Raw genomic sequence first — 16,949 nt, forward strand, 5'->3', positions numbered from 1 at the left:
AAAAGGGAATAAGAGTTTCTTATTCATCCTCTCTGTGCTACTGATTATACAGTTCACTTTTATGTTCCTCTGCAATTGGTTTTCCAGGCTGAAAAGTCCTAACCTTTTAATCGTTCTTTGCCTTGGATTTATACACCTTGGATTTATACAGTGGTACATTAATTACTTCATGTTTTCTTCCCTATTTTGCACCTCATAATTCTTTTATGTTCTGTTAGCTTTTTTGACTGCTCCTAAGCTGACATTTTGAAGTTAAAGACCAGTGCAGAGAATTCTTTGTTTGGCCTGCACACTTCATACAAGGATGTTTAACATAACATTTTAGTTACTATTACAGAGTTAGTCCTTGATAGTAACATTGTGACACAAGCCAAAACCACCACTTGGAAGTGAGTCAAAACCAGACTCTCCCTTTTAAGTTGCCTGTCTAGCTTAGCCATGAAACATTCATGTACAGTGTCTAAAAATACTCCAGTGTGACATTTAAATCTACATAGGAGTAATTAAATTCTCCTATTATCATGGTATTTCCAGTCCTGGCAGACTCTCTGAATCTCATTTTTTCCTAGCTTGTCACTATTGTTAACTGTCCTTATCTTGACTGAATTGATGGTAATGTATGTACTTTGCCTTGAGAGCGCTTTTAAATATTTTACCTTAAATTTCTGTATGATCTCTGAGAATTTGCAATTGGACATCCAACCGCTGCTATAGTTTTGGTGGTCTCACATGTTGTCCATGGTGCTGTAGAATACACATCAACTTTAACTAGGAAGGTCAAGTGTATAAACACAGATGAAAACACATAGTCTTAATTTGTGAAAAAGAGCCATGGGTCAAAAGGAACTAATTCAAAATATTCACGAGAAACACAGTCCTTACATGTATAGAGTAAACAATGGAAGAAATCCAAAGTTGAATTGCTTGCTTTGTTCCAAAGACTGCAAAATATTTTACATGTATTCATGAACTAAACTTGACAACATCACCAAAACAGAATATTTGGCAACTGGTTCCTTACGTACAGCCATCTGCAAAATGAAATGAAACTTTGGGGATTTTTCTACGAACATGCTCTAGCTGTGGCTTGATCAGTATAATCAGGCACTTTCACATTCTCCCTACCCTTTGCTTCTCTGTTGCATAATAAATTCATGTCTATTTATCAGTACCACAGCATTTGCCATCTGTTTATCCAGGTGCTAGATCTAAACAGTAGAAGTTCTCTGCGCCAGTGGGCTGTTGCTTGCTATGTGTTATGTCTCTGAAGTTAAGTATCATTTTAATATTAACAGGAGATTTAAATGTTGTTCCTTCCTTTGCTAGTTTGTGGAATGTTTTTGATAAATTATAAAAATGTGTGCAGTTCCATTTTGGTGTCTGTAGTGTCTTGTTTCATTTTTAGCTTAATGAAAACTGTAAGTGTAGGAAGATCCTTCTCTTGTACACTTTAGATTACTCTGGTATACTGTGCCAGCAGCCACTGGATTTCACTTCTTTTGGTCAACCCCAGACAATAACTCCAAATGGGGTATGGGAACTTCGTAAAGCATTTCCTAAAAATCAGAAATAATCCAGCGAAATATCTCCCCGATGTGAAGCCACTGGCAGTAATGGAGATATAGCAATAACAAATATTGCCTTGGCATCTGCTAAATCTGTTGCATTTGGTTTTGTCAATACGTTTATGAATTTTTTTAAAATGAATCAGTCTGTCTCTCCATAATCTGAATCCAGACTGGCTATTCTTATTCAAGCTGTACTTTTTCTGACATTGATGAAACACAATTGATCCCCAGACGTGCTGTTGATGATAACTTATTTCCTGCTGCTGCAAAAAGCCTGTATCTCAATAGGCAATTTAAACTGGAATATTCAGCTGAAGAGCAGTCTAGGCAGACAAGGACATTTTTTGTCTAGATCTTAACTGGAAAAAGGGACTGCACACAGTTAAGCGGTGGCTGTCAGTTCCCAGGAATGCAGTTGTCTGTAATTTGAATGGGAAGATCACTGTGGGCATCTTCTGTTACCGACAGGCCTTCTGCCACCCTCTCTGAAAGTCCTGCTGAAAGTTTTCCTCACTAGACCTGGAATCACGTGTAGTCAGAGTTTGGAGTTTCTTCCCCAAACTCATTTTTTTAACATGGAAAGGACATCAAAGGCTTCCAGTTATTAAATCAATGTTTCATGTGGAATATAAAATAATAAATCAGGGCATGAAAATTATTTAAGATGTTTTTATAGCTAAAACAGATGAAATACGATAAATGTCCCTCCTGCCCACTCTGTTCCTTGTAGAACTGGTCGTTTCCCCTTGTCCATCCGCTACCATAGAACAAATCCATACAGCCTCTTCTAGGTTGCTAAAGAAGTGTGTATCTTTCATTACCTCTCAAGGTACCATTTCATGCCACCTGTCACGTGGCTTGCTGCGGAAATGGTGATTCCCGCTGCTTCCCTCACAGTCTCAATCAAATGCTCCTGTTTTTTCCTTTGTGATGGCTGTAGCAGTAGTTTGGCCAGAGGGTAAGAAGGCTTACCTTGCTGCTGCTGGAAAACTAGAAATTTATTTTTTGTTGAGTTAGTGTCCTGTGAGATTTGCAAATGAAGGTGTAAGGAGCCATGAGAGAAGGAATGTTGTTTTTACAAACTGGGGACCTGGCACCTGACCCCAGCGTGGGGAGGACTGAGAGACATCAAACTATGAATCCTTAATGTAAACCAAAGTCTCTTCGAACCAATCCCAGAATGCAAATTGATTACTGTATTTAAAAAGTTAAGCTAGGGGAAAAGGTAACCAAAGAGCCAGAAATCCATACTTTAAATGAATCAATAAGGGGAAGGAATTTGTTAGAATTAGATGAACGAGATAGGTAAACTGAGACAGGTATTGGGTAGTCTGTAAACCCTTCAGCACTCAACCAATGGGAACAGGGGAGGGAACTTGTGACTGGGATTAGGGTGACATAAGCAGGGGCTTTTTGCCCTGTTCCTTGTGCCTACCTTTAGGTAGGACACCCGGTTTTGCAAAATTGTTAATACAATATGCTTTGCTGAGAGATCCTGCCTGAGCCTATTATGTTGGCAAGATGATAATTTCCTACAAAGGAGCAGAATCAGATCTTCTGGCAGTAGCAGGCAGGTAACTTGAAACTGCACAGCTATGGCTCTGCTCCCTCTTGCGGGCTGCCCCTCACTGCTCTTGGGAGTCTCTCAGTTTCTGTTGCCACTTCATACCTTTTCCTCCTTTCACTCCAAAGAACTGAGTTTAACTTTGAGTGCAGTAGCCCAGATGGGATGGACCTTTTGTTTCTTGGAAGATGCCAAACAGAAGTTAATGCACTGTATTGGAAGAAATTAAGTAGATTCATCAAAAGTGTGTAGGCATGCATATATGTAAAACGCATATGTTACTGTATGCATTTTAAATGAAAAAGAAGATGAAAATCAGTGTCTGTGTAGAAACTGCAGACAGCCGGAAAACATGCATGAGTTACTTTCCATTAGCTTTCCTCTCACTACTGGGATTCATCACCAACAGCTTGTTTATTCCCTCCTGCCCTGAGTAATTTAGCTCCTCTTTTCTCCATCATAGGGAGAAGTTTGAAAAAAGGCTCTGTATTTGCAGGATGTATGCTATGTTCCACAGCTCTGAAACAAGATCTTGGCAATATTTCAGATCAAGAAAGTTGAATACTGTTTATATAGATCTCTGATGCTGTATCAGGTTTCTAGGATTGTTTTCTTCTTTGCCTTCTCTGACTGCACTTGTCAGCCACTTTTCCTACACATTGATATTACTTTTTAGAAATTATACAGCCTTGTAGCCTACTGAGAAGTAAATTAAAGAGCACTGAGATTTATTCCCTGAATTGAATTTCCAATTAAAGTTACAATTGCTCAAAGTATTGTTTATTTTCCTTTTACAAACTTAGAAAAAGACTCCCTAAGAATATAGCTAATGACATTTTTGATGGAGTTATAAGAAAATGTGCTTATATAATACTTGACTTCGAAATAACATGGAAACATTGCAATTAAGTTCTGCGAGACTCACCATACTCTCTAATTCATTATGTTTCTTTATATGCAGATAGGAGGCTTTATTCTCCTTCCTCACTTATATATAATTCCACTCAAGCATTTTGAGTGGCACTGCTATAATACCATTGTCCAAAGAAACAGCAGCAAAATGTGAGTGGAGACTGGATACCTGGTGAAATTTCTGCTGATGGTGAAGTAGAGTTCTGCTGGAGGGACACCTGCAGAAACAATCATCAGACACGGCCGACATGGCAGTAAGAGAAGAACTGACTCATGGTCGGCACTGCCTGTTCTTTGCATCAACTGCACTTGTCATGCTCTTGATGAGACAGAAGAGGGCCAAGTTGAGAAGAGCACAGACAAGGGTTAAAAGTCATCACCAAAAGATCAGTCAACAGGAATTTATTGCTTTTTTGTGAAGAGTACGTTTCATGACATCTGAAGTCCAGCTGAAGCAAATGCAGGAGGTGTTACATGGCTACCAGAATAAAAGTAGGAGCCAAGGTGCACACAGAGGATAGTTTTCAAGTTACTGGGTGGAATCCACATGGAAATAGCTGATAGGAACAAAGAAAAATTGTGTGTGTTTAGGGATATCTCAGGGGATGCCCCCTGAAGACTAAAGACAAGAGCTATTGATGCAGTCCTCAAAAAACAAGAAGAAAAAGATCATCATTGGCACTATCAGTGATGGTCAGCGTTCAAGGATTTTGCAGCTCCTTATGTTCTGGAAAGGGACGGCTTTGCTTTGATGCCCTCTTTTTAACTGAGAAGCATGTCAGCTTCTTGACTTCAAACAGGCAGTGTTTGTTAGGCAGGACCAAAGACCAGGAGGTAAGGAGGAGCTGTGGCTTACCTTGAGCAAGGTAGAATCTGCTTCCAGCATATAGACAGGGAAAGAGTGACATTTTCTGGTCCCATCAAGAGGAAAGTAGCTAGGAAAGAAAGAAGAAAGAATAATAAAAAAAGTTGAGAAGAGGTGTTAGCTTTTATTCATGCTGATAATAGAACCTTCACGTACTGTGTAATAATAGCAAGAAAATATTGGAGCTTGTGGTTGAGTCAATCTGCTCCAAACTTTAATAAACTTTGAATTGTGCCTCTATATTGTTAGTGTCTCTTTAATTAAAAAAAAATAAAAAAAGATTGGAAATATAAACAAGTTACGTGTTACAATGAGCATAGTAATGAGACTATAAATATACTAAAATGTTGTAATAAACAAAGCTGAAAATGTAAAACAAGTTTCTGAAAGCTGAAATGTGTTTGGATATCATGAAATGTCTCATTAAAAATTTGGATACTTTATTTTCATGTTTCCACTTCTATACTTTAAAGATGAGCCAAATAATAAAGAAAAATGACAAGTTCTGTATGGTCACACAGGCCAGTAAAACTTTTAAGGAAGTTATTTTCTGTAAGAAAAAATGAAGGGTAGGTTGAAGCTATCACACTATAAACTGAAATGGAGATGCATAAAGTATCAATACCAATGGATTTTCGTGTTTCATATCCACCATATTATATTCTCCAGAAGAAAGAAGTTTATATTGTGGAGTCTCCTCTCTCACCAAATTACAGAAACAATTTCCACAAGGAACTGCAGGTTCACCTGCTGATATACGTTATGGGATTGAGGCCTAAAGAACATATAGATTGCAGTATCCTTTCAATACGACATGGAAGTAAAAAAAATACATTTATACTCAGAGATATTGTAAGTCATTCAGGAGCTTACAGCTCAGGAAAGGGATTTTTGCATAAGCACAACACTTCAGGAGAAACAAGGATAAAATATGGCAGCTATTAAGTGATGACTGGGTAATGCGACCTGGAGGCCACTGAAGGTGTAAAGATTGCTGCATGATTTATTACGTTTTGAGCAGCAACGCTGCTTTTTTTTCCCCACACTGAAGTAGCAGTTATAAGTCATGCCTGAAATAAAGACATTTCTTACATGTCAAACAAAATGATGGATTGAAAGATGTGAGCTTTAACTATGACCATCAGGAGAGCTTTTAGCTTTAAGTTTAACCTCCATGAGATGCATCTGAGATGAGGTAATCATGAATGGTTTAAAAATCTCTTACAAAGGTAGATGGCTTCTACAGAGAAAAATGAAAGGGTCACTTTGGTCATTCATCTATCAGAGGTGCTTCAGTTCACAGAAATAACCTGTACTGTGTCAGAGGCAAGCTAAATTGAACTAAATCAATGGTACTTTTAAAGACTGAAAGATACCATCTTGCTTGAAATATTGATGGGAAATATGGAACACCCCAATTCAAGTAATTGAATAAATCCTTAAAAATAATTCTCAAAATAGGCTTCATTTTGGTGCAAGTATTAGGTAGTAAAGATGATATAAGAACATGTAGAAGTTAGCAACATTATCATTACCAAGTAACTGCTTGCGTTAAAGTGCTGGAGGCAAGGCAAAGTGATAGCCTTCACTCTTTCTTTCAGTCAGTTTAGGTTAGGAATCACTGAGGTAAAAATGAAACTATAGTCCTTGAAATCAAAGGAACTACTGCTTTATGGTCAAGCATGTTTAAGTAGAATTGGGCTAAGCCACTGCATAGAGATTTCAAATCCATGCTAATGGTGTTATACACGCAGTTCTTCCTCAGGACTTTCTGGTCTTCTGCTCTTTGTTCCTCCTTCCCTACTCTTTTGGGTCTTTATGAAACATGGGTTTTATTATCTGGGAGCTGTTGACTAGCTAGCTTTTAATTAGATTTTGCCACTCTCCAATCTGTACAAAGTCTACAACAGGAAGGCATTCCCCTGACCTTCCCAGAAAAGCAACATAAGAAAGCAAGTTCTTGGAGGCTGTTGAGCATTTAATGCTCTGCTTTGTGTGCACAGTGTGGATCACAAGAATATTGCATAGTTTGCATGCGACTCTTCCATCTTTTCAGATCCGTGTTAAATCACAAGGCTAGGATGCAGTGATTTTGGTGATTATATTTTGCAGGAGGAAGACCAGCAGGGAGCAGAAGCTCCGAAGGGAGCAGCAGAGCAACTGAGACTATGAGGAAAGTCTGTTTGGGCACATGTGTTAGTGTTTATTAGCTACGCATATTCCATCTGCTGAAGGAAAAGAAGCAACAGGGGACCAGTCATGCTGAGTGGAAAAGATGTGAGAGCAATGCTACGGCTGGCCTAGATGGCTCAGCAGAAAGGAAAAGAGAGACAAACAGGGTGGAAGTGCCTAGGGAAAGGAGAAGGTGACCTGGCTCTGTGAACACAAAAATACTTGTCAGCTACTGGTGTGTGTTTTTTCTGGCTTTGTAACTGAGGACAAATTGCTGAAATAAGGCTAGAGTGCACACGGTGTTAGGACAGTATTTAGCTTCTCCCCTTTCTTGAGACTTTTCTGTGAAACTGTCAGAGGAAAGAGGACCTGAAATCACTACATCTAATCACAGGAGACAGTTAACATCATTGAAAGATCCTTTGCCTTGGGAATTAGTACGTGGCTTAAAAGTTCTTAAATCATCGACAGACGTTGTAAATTAGATCTTGCTGCTTAAGTTAAAAGGACTAGAGGAAAATAACACCAAGGTTATAAATTCAAGGGTTTTGATTTAAGGAAATATCAGAACCAAGACACATAGAATATATACAATTCTAGCCTGGACAACATAGATCTGGTAACAGATAAAGCAAAATTTGCAATCAGAAGGGTGGGAGTAATCAAGTAAGGGCAGAGGTACTTTTCAGCTGTAAGAGGCAAGGGAACAAACAATGGATGAAGAAAGAGCACAGGGCAGTAAAAGGCTATTCCAAAACACTGCAAAATGACTCATCCATTGTTTAAATGCCTGTTGATCCAATAGGGACTTTAGTACATACAGCTGAAGGAACCTTATATGAACCTGATTGCATTAAGCTGAATTTTCAAAATGAGTCAAATGAAGGATTGTCCAATCTCAGAAATAAACTCCAGCTTCTTTAGAAAGTGAGATTTTAATGCTATGACATTAATCTTGCAAGTACATTTTTATTCCTCAAATAAAACTGGAGAGAAGTAAAAGGAACTGCAATATGCAAGAACTGGAATCGAAGAATCAAAATGGCTTTACCAAAATACGTTGAGTATCAATGTTCTGTGTGTATTTTCCATGTCACCTGGAGGTAACCAAGTGCCCAAGGGGCTGTTCTCAATATCTACCTTGGCCATCAACTAGAAAATATAAATCACAAACCTGATTTTATTCCTATAGATAATAATTGACTTGTAGTATTTCTTTGTAATCTCAAAACATTTTTTAAAATGAAATATAAAATGGAGACATAATTCTGAATTCTTACATGTGTTAAATCTTAAAGAAGAAATTTCAAAACTGTGCATAAAAATCTTAATATTGTACATAGAATTTACTAGAAGCAGTGCTAAAATGAGGAAATTTTATTATATTCTTTCCGTCTTAGTGCATGTTAGCAGCATTCTTAAAACAACTCTTTCATTTTGCAGTTTTACGTAGTTCTGCTCTGGCTGGATGGTAATATTAGCTGAAATAACACTTTTTATCTCCAGCCAGTCTTCTGTTGTCAGCTATGCTTTCATGTTCTGATTTATAGTGTTTCAGATTGTCTTCTCCCTCGTGCCTGTTTTAGCTGATTTTTCAGTAGTGTAACCCACAGATCAGAAGCATCTGAAGAAGTGTTAATATTTGTTGTAAATAAGGAGAGAGGGCAGAATACTTTAATTACCTAGCAATAGAGAAACCATCAGCATAGTTAATTTCTGAAGATTCACAGGGCTTAAAACAGTGATTACTTAGGACTTTCTTTTGTTATCAACCAGATGATTGCTTGTTTGCTCTTCCACCAAGATGCCCTATCATTTTGAATAGTAGTTGAATCCTATAGTTTTTTAAAGACAGCAAGAGAGAAGTGTTGTCTCTCTTTCCAATTCATTTTGCTCATAAAGCCATAGAAAGATGGCTATTCAAGGGGAATGAACTAAAAAATAAAGGGACTGCTGCAGTCCAGTTTTCATTTTTTATATTTTCCCTTTCCCTTCCCTTCCCTTCCTTTCCTTTCCTTTCCTTTCCTTTCCTTTCCTTTCCTTTCCTTTCCTTTCCTTTCCTTTCCTTTCCTTTCCTTTCCTTTCCTTTCCTTTCCTTTCCCTTCCTTTCCTTTCCTTTCCTTTTTTTTTTTTTTTAACAGCTGCTTTGAATATCAAGTAGTGCATATGTTGTCAAGGCTTTTATGCTTGTAAGACAAGGAATGTTTTTTGTTCCAGTGCTGAATCACATACCTAAGTGATGAGCATAAAGAACTTAAAAAGGCAGAAAACATATCTATAAAGTTAGGCTCTTCCTACCATAGACTTCTTTTTGGTGGAAAGAACTCTAAATCTCTTTACCTAGATTAAATTATGTTTTTCTTAAACCATCTTTGTATTATTGTTTGTTTTAGTTTCTTGTTCTACATGTTTCAAACCTACACAGGAAAATTTCTGTTGAGAAAGCTAAATTGCACTGTACTAAAAAACAAACAAGTACAAGTCTGATTTAAACAGCAACCTAATCTCATGCTCAAAGATTATTAAACTATTATCTGACAATCACAAATATGCTAATTGCACTACAGTTGACAAATAAAAAAGCACTTTACAACTATTATGTGGGATCTCCAATCTAATATTAATTCATATGTTGCCTAGTTTTAATTTTTGATTCTGTTCAGAATTATTTAATTAACTTTGTAATTGTCAAGTAAAAAGAAGCAAAGCTTACAATCCAAAATCATGTCAATGAAAAATCTCAATTAGCTGTAACAGACTTTGGTGTACTGCTATGGTTGTCAACAAAACTGCAGTTACAAAATAAAAGGTGAACATCAGAAGGAGGTCAAAGTAGGATCCTGGAGGAGCCTGTGGGGAGCAGGGTTGATGTTAAGATTGCCAGGTGGATAACTGATGTCACTAAACTTGCAAATGCTTATGTAAAAATATAATTCAGCATGCCATATAGAGGAAAAACCTAAGTACTCCTGAGCAAAAGAAAACAGCTTTTCAGATAAATACTGATCTCTATAATGAACATGGCACATGTCCTGGAAGAAGTGGTATATGGTCATGGGTTATGATCCCTTTATATAACTCTTTTTAGTCTTCTCTTTTTCCATGAAAGGTTTGAGATCAGTTAAATATCGACATGTGTTATCCAAGTAAAGAAGATAAAACACAGTTAAGAAAGGTGATATAGGTATAGTTGAGGTTCAGAAGTCGGTTCCAGCTCTTCCACCACAGGCTTCCAGACAAGGATACCACAGAAACTGTATCTTATATCTGGAGTAAAACAAGTACATAGCCAAAGCCTAGAAAAGTCCTTTCAGTTTTGTTGTTATACCTGCTGACTCAGGAGCTGGAGATCTGATCATTCATGTGTCCTCCAAGCTGTGGTGACTTTCATGAGGCAAGAGAAGGGGGAAATCACAACTGTTTAGGGCTGACAATTTAAGGAATTTATAATACCCATTCAAATTCCAGTGTTGGCCTCTCAGGGACTGGAGTTTATTGCTCTGTTGCATTTAGGCTGTCTGTGTGAGATAAGATGAGGCTGTGAGGCCAGTTTTTAATTGACCAGGGTAATTTTCACGAAACATTGTAAGTGACCTTTATACTTAGCCTCAGCAGAGATCAAAAATGCAATAGACCATCAGAGCTTTATTCTCTTTTCTTTGGAACCAAAATCTTCTAAACCTCAGTTAAGGCAGATTACAAAATTTTAATGTCAGACTATCTCACACTTCAGTTCTGTTTGTCACACCATTTCTGTGATAAAGCAGGTGTTCTGATCTTAAAATCACCTAATTCTGTCACTGTCATTAGTAATTAGAAAAATACAAAACATAAAATTTCAATGAGAAAATAAATCCAGCTTCATGTACCTCGAAGTATTTGCTAATACCAGGAGTATGATAGCACGTTCTCTCAAATGCACTTATCCTCACCTGAATAAGAAATACAGAGTTGAACAAACCTCCCTAGAGTTCAAAAGTACAATTTGTAAACTGGCCTAGCACTCCATGGTAAGCAAATGAAGTACAGTCCGGGCAGACATTTCCCCTTTCATTTTGTCAGTCTTTCCCTTGGTCTGTGCTATGTCAGTATGAATACAGTCTTTCAGCATATTCCTGAACTACTTCTATTCTTCATTTCACTATGGATTTTATTTTCTAAGAGTGACTGACCTGTTGTTAGAGCATGACTGCTCTGTCAACAAGATGCAGACTAATATATATCAGTGAGTAAGGGAAAGAGGATCCCTGGGTTGGGCCACCCTCATACCACACTGTTCTAGCTGACAGTATTGAGCATGGGCTGTTCTCACCCTGCACACTAGAAGTGCTGGTTTGAGATGTCCATGGGACAGCAGAAATGCCCGCTTCAGTCCTCAACAGAAGGAAAATCCCGCAGCTGAGAGCATTACAGTATTGGAAGGCGCTCACAGAGGAATATGTTTTGCATGAGTATGTTTGTGTGCAGGCAAGGCTTCCATGTATGGTCAGGGCTGAGGAGACTTTACAGTGACACCACAGCTCAGGTGAGACAGCAATGTGGCACAGGCATTTGAGTGTTGCACACTTTCCCAAAACATACTTTGTACTAAAGTAACAGGATGAGACTGCTCCCAAGTCACAACCTTTGGCACCTGGAAAGGGGCATGGGGGCCAGAATTGCTTTGCACAACGAAGGTTGCCATATACAGCTGGGAGGGACTTCACTTTGGTGTCCTTTCTCAGCTGGGCAGCAAGGAGTGGAAAATGGCTGTGTGGCACCTATCTTGTCTTGAGCTCAGCTGAGGGTCTGGTAGCCAAGAAGACACACTGGCAAAAAGGAACCCCTGTGCTCCGGCCCCAAATGCAGTGAAATCCTCTGCACCCACTCTGCATGAGTGGGGAAAAGGTGGCATCACAGATCCTGTTGGCTTTCAATGGACCTGTGCCAAGAGTCTCTGACACACACCCTGATGCTGCTGTTTTTATCACTCAGTGGTATCCCAGCAATAACCAGTGAATGAATACTGTGAGGGTGATCGTCCACTGGAACAGGTTGCTCAGAGAGGTCGTGGGGCTCCCATCCTTGGAGATCTGCCAAACCTGGCCTCACACAATGCCGAGCAACCTGTTCTAGCTGGCCTCGCTCTGACCAGTGGGTGGGACTAGATGATCTCCCAAGGTCCCTTCCAACCTCAACTATTCTGTGAGTCTGTGATTTTGACAGTCCAGGTATCTGCCTGCTGGAATCACATTTCAAAATGTAATTGAAATAATATTGTCTAACCTCAAGGTATAATTTGCCTGCAATTTAATTTCTGACCCACCTGTTCAAGGCATGGGGAAATGCATGTAGTTATTATAGTGGAAAAAAGTTATGCTTGTAGCAAAAATCGTATATCACGAACACTTATTCTTGCAGAAACTCAATTAACTATACATATTTTAAGAGAAAATAGATGAACGTAAGTACCTAGTAGCAAAAAAGAAAGTGTTATCAGATGATTTTGATGCAATGGCATTCTTGATTATGGTTATTAAGATTTGTTTACTAAACTGGTCTACCTATTTTCTTCTCACCTAATTAAAATTAATTACAAGAGGAGTAATTATGCTTGCAGTCAGACCTGCTACACTGAGCATATTATTTACTTGAGCTCTAATTTTACAGCTGCATCTGATTTTGTGATATTGGATTTTAATGTGTGGATGCTCATTTTCCTTCTTGTATAGTTTCTAAAATGAAATGGCTTATGTTGTAATTACTGAGACTTTTGAGAGCCATTTTGATCAAGACTGAGACAATTTGTCACTTTACCATGGTAAGATAGGATTCTAGCTGAGGAACTAGCTGTGTTTTAAATACACACTTGGCTCATGTTACTGTCCTTTCTCTGAATGGTATTAGGAAAATCATTTTATAAACATTTATGTGTACCACTGGCTTATACTGGGTACATACTGAACTATCTGTTCAGTTGAGAAATAAGTCACTTTGAACAGGTACCAGCATATTGAAATCAGCAGGCATGCGTTCAGTGTCTTTCATATAAGAAAATTATTCTTTCATACTAATACAACAGTTATGTGTATTTATAAATGTGTGTTATGTATTTCATTAAAAATGTTAACTGTTTAAAAATATGGTTAGGTTTTCCTAAATGAAACAGGCTGAGCACTTTATCTGGAAAAGAAAAATAAGTGTTGCTATTTCAGCAAAATACAAATTTTCATCTTACAAACAGAGGCAACATACAGAAATTAAAAGTTCTAAAGAATTGTAGAACAAATCTGCTAATATACACATCAGCCTCAGCCTGCAATATGATACTGACATCAAAGCTGATGACTAAATGGATGGATTTGTGCTTTTAAACTTTTTTCTAGTGAAAATGAAAAGAACAATGTAAGTGTTGGATCAGCTGTTCAGGGGCTACCAGCCCAGCAATACCCAGGGTAAGAACAAAGCCAAGGCTGCTGTTCTCTCCCCATACAATTCTCACTGATTCTTGTTAAGAGACAAAGCATAGAGTATGATGACTTTATTAAGAAGTAATATAATAATTTAAAGAACAAATTGGCCAGTGTCTACTGTGCTCCAGTGATGAAATTAATGGAATATAGCCAGTGAGAACAGAATCTGAACTCTTTATTATCCAGGGGGATATTGGGTCTATAAACCAATAACATCTGAATAGGACTAGCCTATTCAGAAACAGCAATTGGCTTGAGAATGAAACCAAATAATCAACTTGCAAAAGCAAGATTCAGCATGGTATATTTATTTCAAATTGCTAAATCATTTCTTTGTGAGAGCTCTGTCACTGAAATGCTCATTGTCTAGAATTATTTATAAATTATATTCCTGCAAGCCTAATAGATATGCATGCTAAAATTAAATGAGTGTTTTGCTTATCCTCATTGTGGTAGCTCCTATATATCTAGGATAAAATTCACAGAAATTTGCTCAAGTAAGCTGAACTAGGTTATTAAAAATGGAAACAATATAATGGGTGTACCATATTGGTTTATTTTATTTATATATTTATTTAAAAATTTATTTTAATATCTAGGTAATGTTGCAATGAAACACAGAAAAAATCTAATGAGACTAATGAAAAACTCAGACAAATATTTCTTCTTGATAGAATTTCCTGATTATCTTGTACAACCAGAACACATTAGGCTCTTTAAAAACGTGATGCACAGCAAATAGAGCATTGGAAATGTAACAATGATATTGCATATATACCATTCATTAAAAAGAACCCAAAAGCAAAACATAATTAAAACTGCAGAATGGTTTTAAAATTTCTTTAGTAGTATTAAATCAACACCATTTACTTTTCTTCTGTGAATATCCTATTCCCATAAGAATGCTCCAAGAATTTTTAAAGCATGTGAGGATAAAAGTAGAAAATGAATCCTGAGACTATGTTGAATATGCATTTTGATGTATAGAGTATTGATAATAAGGTAAACAATATTTCATATCTTGCTTTAGATATATACCTTAGAACTACTACTTATTTGATATTTCAGTAAGAGGTTTGTGTTCCTTTCCCTGAGAAGTGGGAAGATAGCTAAAGTCAGCATCATCCACAGGAGGGAGCCTCTCTCCCACTGAGCTTGGAGCAGGATTTAAGTGTAGGATCTTTTTCTTTCTTGAAATTTATATAAAAAGACAGTTCCCTGTACAGAAAGTTAGGGCATATTGGAGTAACTTCTACGAAAAAAAAAAAAAAAGGGGGGGGGGGAACCCCCCTCTTTTTTAATGATAAAGGAAACTTTAGGATAAAAAAACCATGACATTGAAATATTTGAGATATTTATAACGACACATTGAAGTAATTTTCAAAGATGCCATCAAAATTTTAATCTTCCTGACAAATTTGCGTTGGAAATTGTTCTTTTTCATGAAACAATAGTTTTGATAACAATGCTGAAATTGGTTTAAAATACACATTTTCAGAAACAATAAGGTGTTCTGGAATGCTGTAAAACAGAAGGGCTATTATTGAATATTTTTTTAATTAATTAACCAGCCTTACTGAAAAGAGTAAATTTTTAGTTGTACACGTTAAAGTAGTACTGTCCAAGCTAAGCATTATAAAAGTGCATACAATGTGTTTATTATACTGGCAGAGATTGTGGCAGCCCTGGAAAGCTCACGTGCGTTTGGAAGGATGAACCTAAATGGACTTCTTGTCCTGCAGGCTGTTCTGAAGCAGAAAATTAAACTTAAAAAGGAGGGAGCTTAACTATACTAGTTAGAGTGCTCAGGAAACAGGGAGAAGATTAAATTAAAAATAAAGACTGGTGGTGGCAGCCTCTCCACCAAACTACAAGCTGTGCACAGTTCTTCCTGCAGGACAGGACACTAGACTTTGGATGGCTCGTTCTGCACCCCTGACTCAAACACTAAATTTCCAGTGCAGGGGCATTTATTTCAACATTCTCCTATGCTTTGTATTTCCTTCATCCACAAACCTCTAGAGAGGTTCAAATACAGCAAACGTGTTTTGGATTACCCCTTGGGGGTGTTTCAGGACCCTGACAGGCCCGTTGTGTGTATTTAGGGGTAGGTTGTCTGAACTAGTGATGTCCCCAGCTGTTTCCCCTTTTTCTTTTTACATATTGCAGCTCAGCACAGCCACCCATGCAGCATGGTAAATAGGATTCATATTCCGACCTGGTACCCACCTGTATGGGTCTTTGCCTGCGTAAGAAGGCAAGCGTGAAAGAAATAATGACACCTGATAGTGTCGGTTTTTGCTGATCACAAAGCAAGTTCACGAACACTGTCACTGACCACAGCGGTGCACGATGCCTGCATCTTCTGCAACTCTCGAGAGTTTAAACACGGCCAACAAAAACCATCTTTCCTCCAGTTGACATGAATATCAGTGTCATCATGCTGATCCAAATGGTGATGGAAGCTACATATTCCCTGCTGTTCTGAGTCACATATTTTACCAGAATAATTAGGGATTACTGTGTGACCTAGCTGGATACTGTTTCTAGCAGGTAGCAGTGGCATAATGTGATGTTGAGCTAACTGCAAGATGTCCTTCCTTAAGGGATTTGCTTGATATGAGTATTTCAAATGCAGTCTGGATAATCACAGCTCGCTGAGTCTTCCTGAAACTCCAAGGAGCCATCAGGGAGTTGATCCACCTACCACCAGGGGTAATAGTATGGAGATCAACCAGGCCATGCTCTTGTAACCTGAGGCAGACACAGACCATGGGCTCAGCTCAAGTGAAGAAAGAGTGGTCTGAAAGCCACCTGTTCTTGCAAAACATGAGGGCTGTGTCTGTTTTAGAAATATGCCCAAATACTTGTGCCAGAAAATTGTCTTCCTCAGCTGCATGGAGTACTGCCTTGCCTGCCCCATTTGTTAGTAACCTGGTCTGCTCCTCTGTCTGCTGGGACTCTGACAGCATCAACAAAAGAGGCTGAGACAGATGCAAAAACCATTCACAAGTGAGTCCTTTTCTAGCTGCTTTTCACAGTTATGGCCACTGTTTCTGTGGCACAGCCTGTCTTAACCTGACATCCTGATCTTGCCAGAACTGTGCTCCTCAAGAAATTCTTTCCAGTCCCTGCTGCAATGCTGTGTAACTCTCTGTTCCCACCAGGAGTACTGGAGGACTCTAGGTCTCATCAGGTGTTCCCACTGAAAGAAAAAGTCCCTTGTTGGGTTATTAGCAGTATAAATAGGGTGCATGAAGCAGTCAATAGGGTTGCAATTCCTGTTAAAATGATTGTAGGGGTAGATCAGTTGAATAGTGTAATTCTAATAGTTAATTCTGTTATCAGGTTTGTTGTAGCACTTCTTAGAACATGCAGACACTATGCAATACTGACGAACCCTACATGACAAAAGA

Source organism: Caloenas nicobarica, chromosome 1, assembly GCF_036013445.1.
Source record: "Caloenas nicobarica isolate bCalNic1 chromosome 1, bCalNic1.hap1, whole genome shotgun sequence".
NCBI lineage: Eukaryota > Metazoa > Chordata > Aves > Columbiformes > Columbidae > Caloenas > Caloenas nicobarica.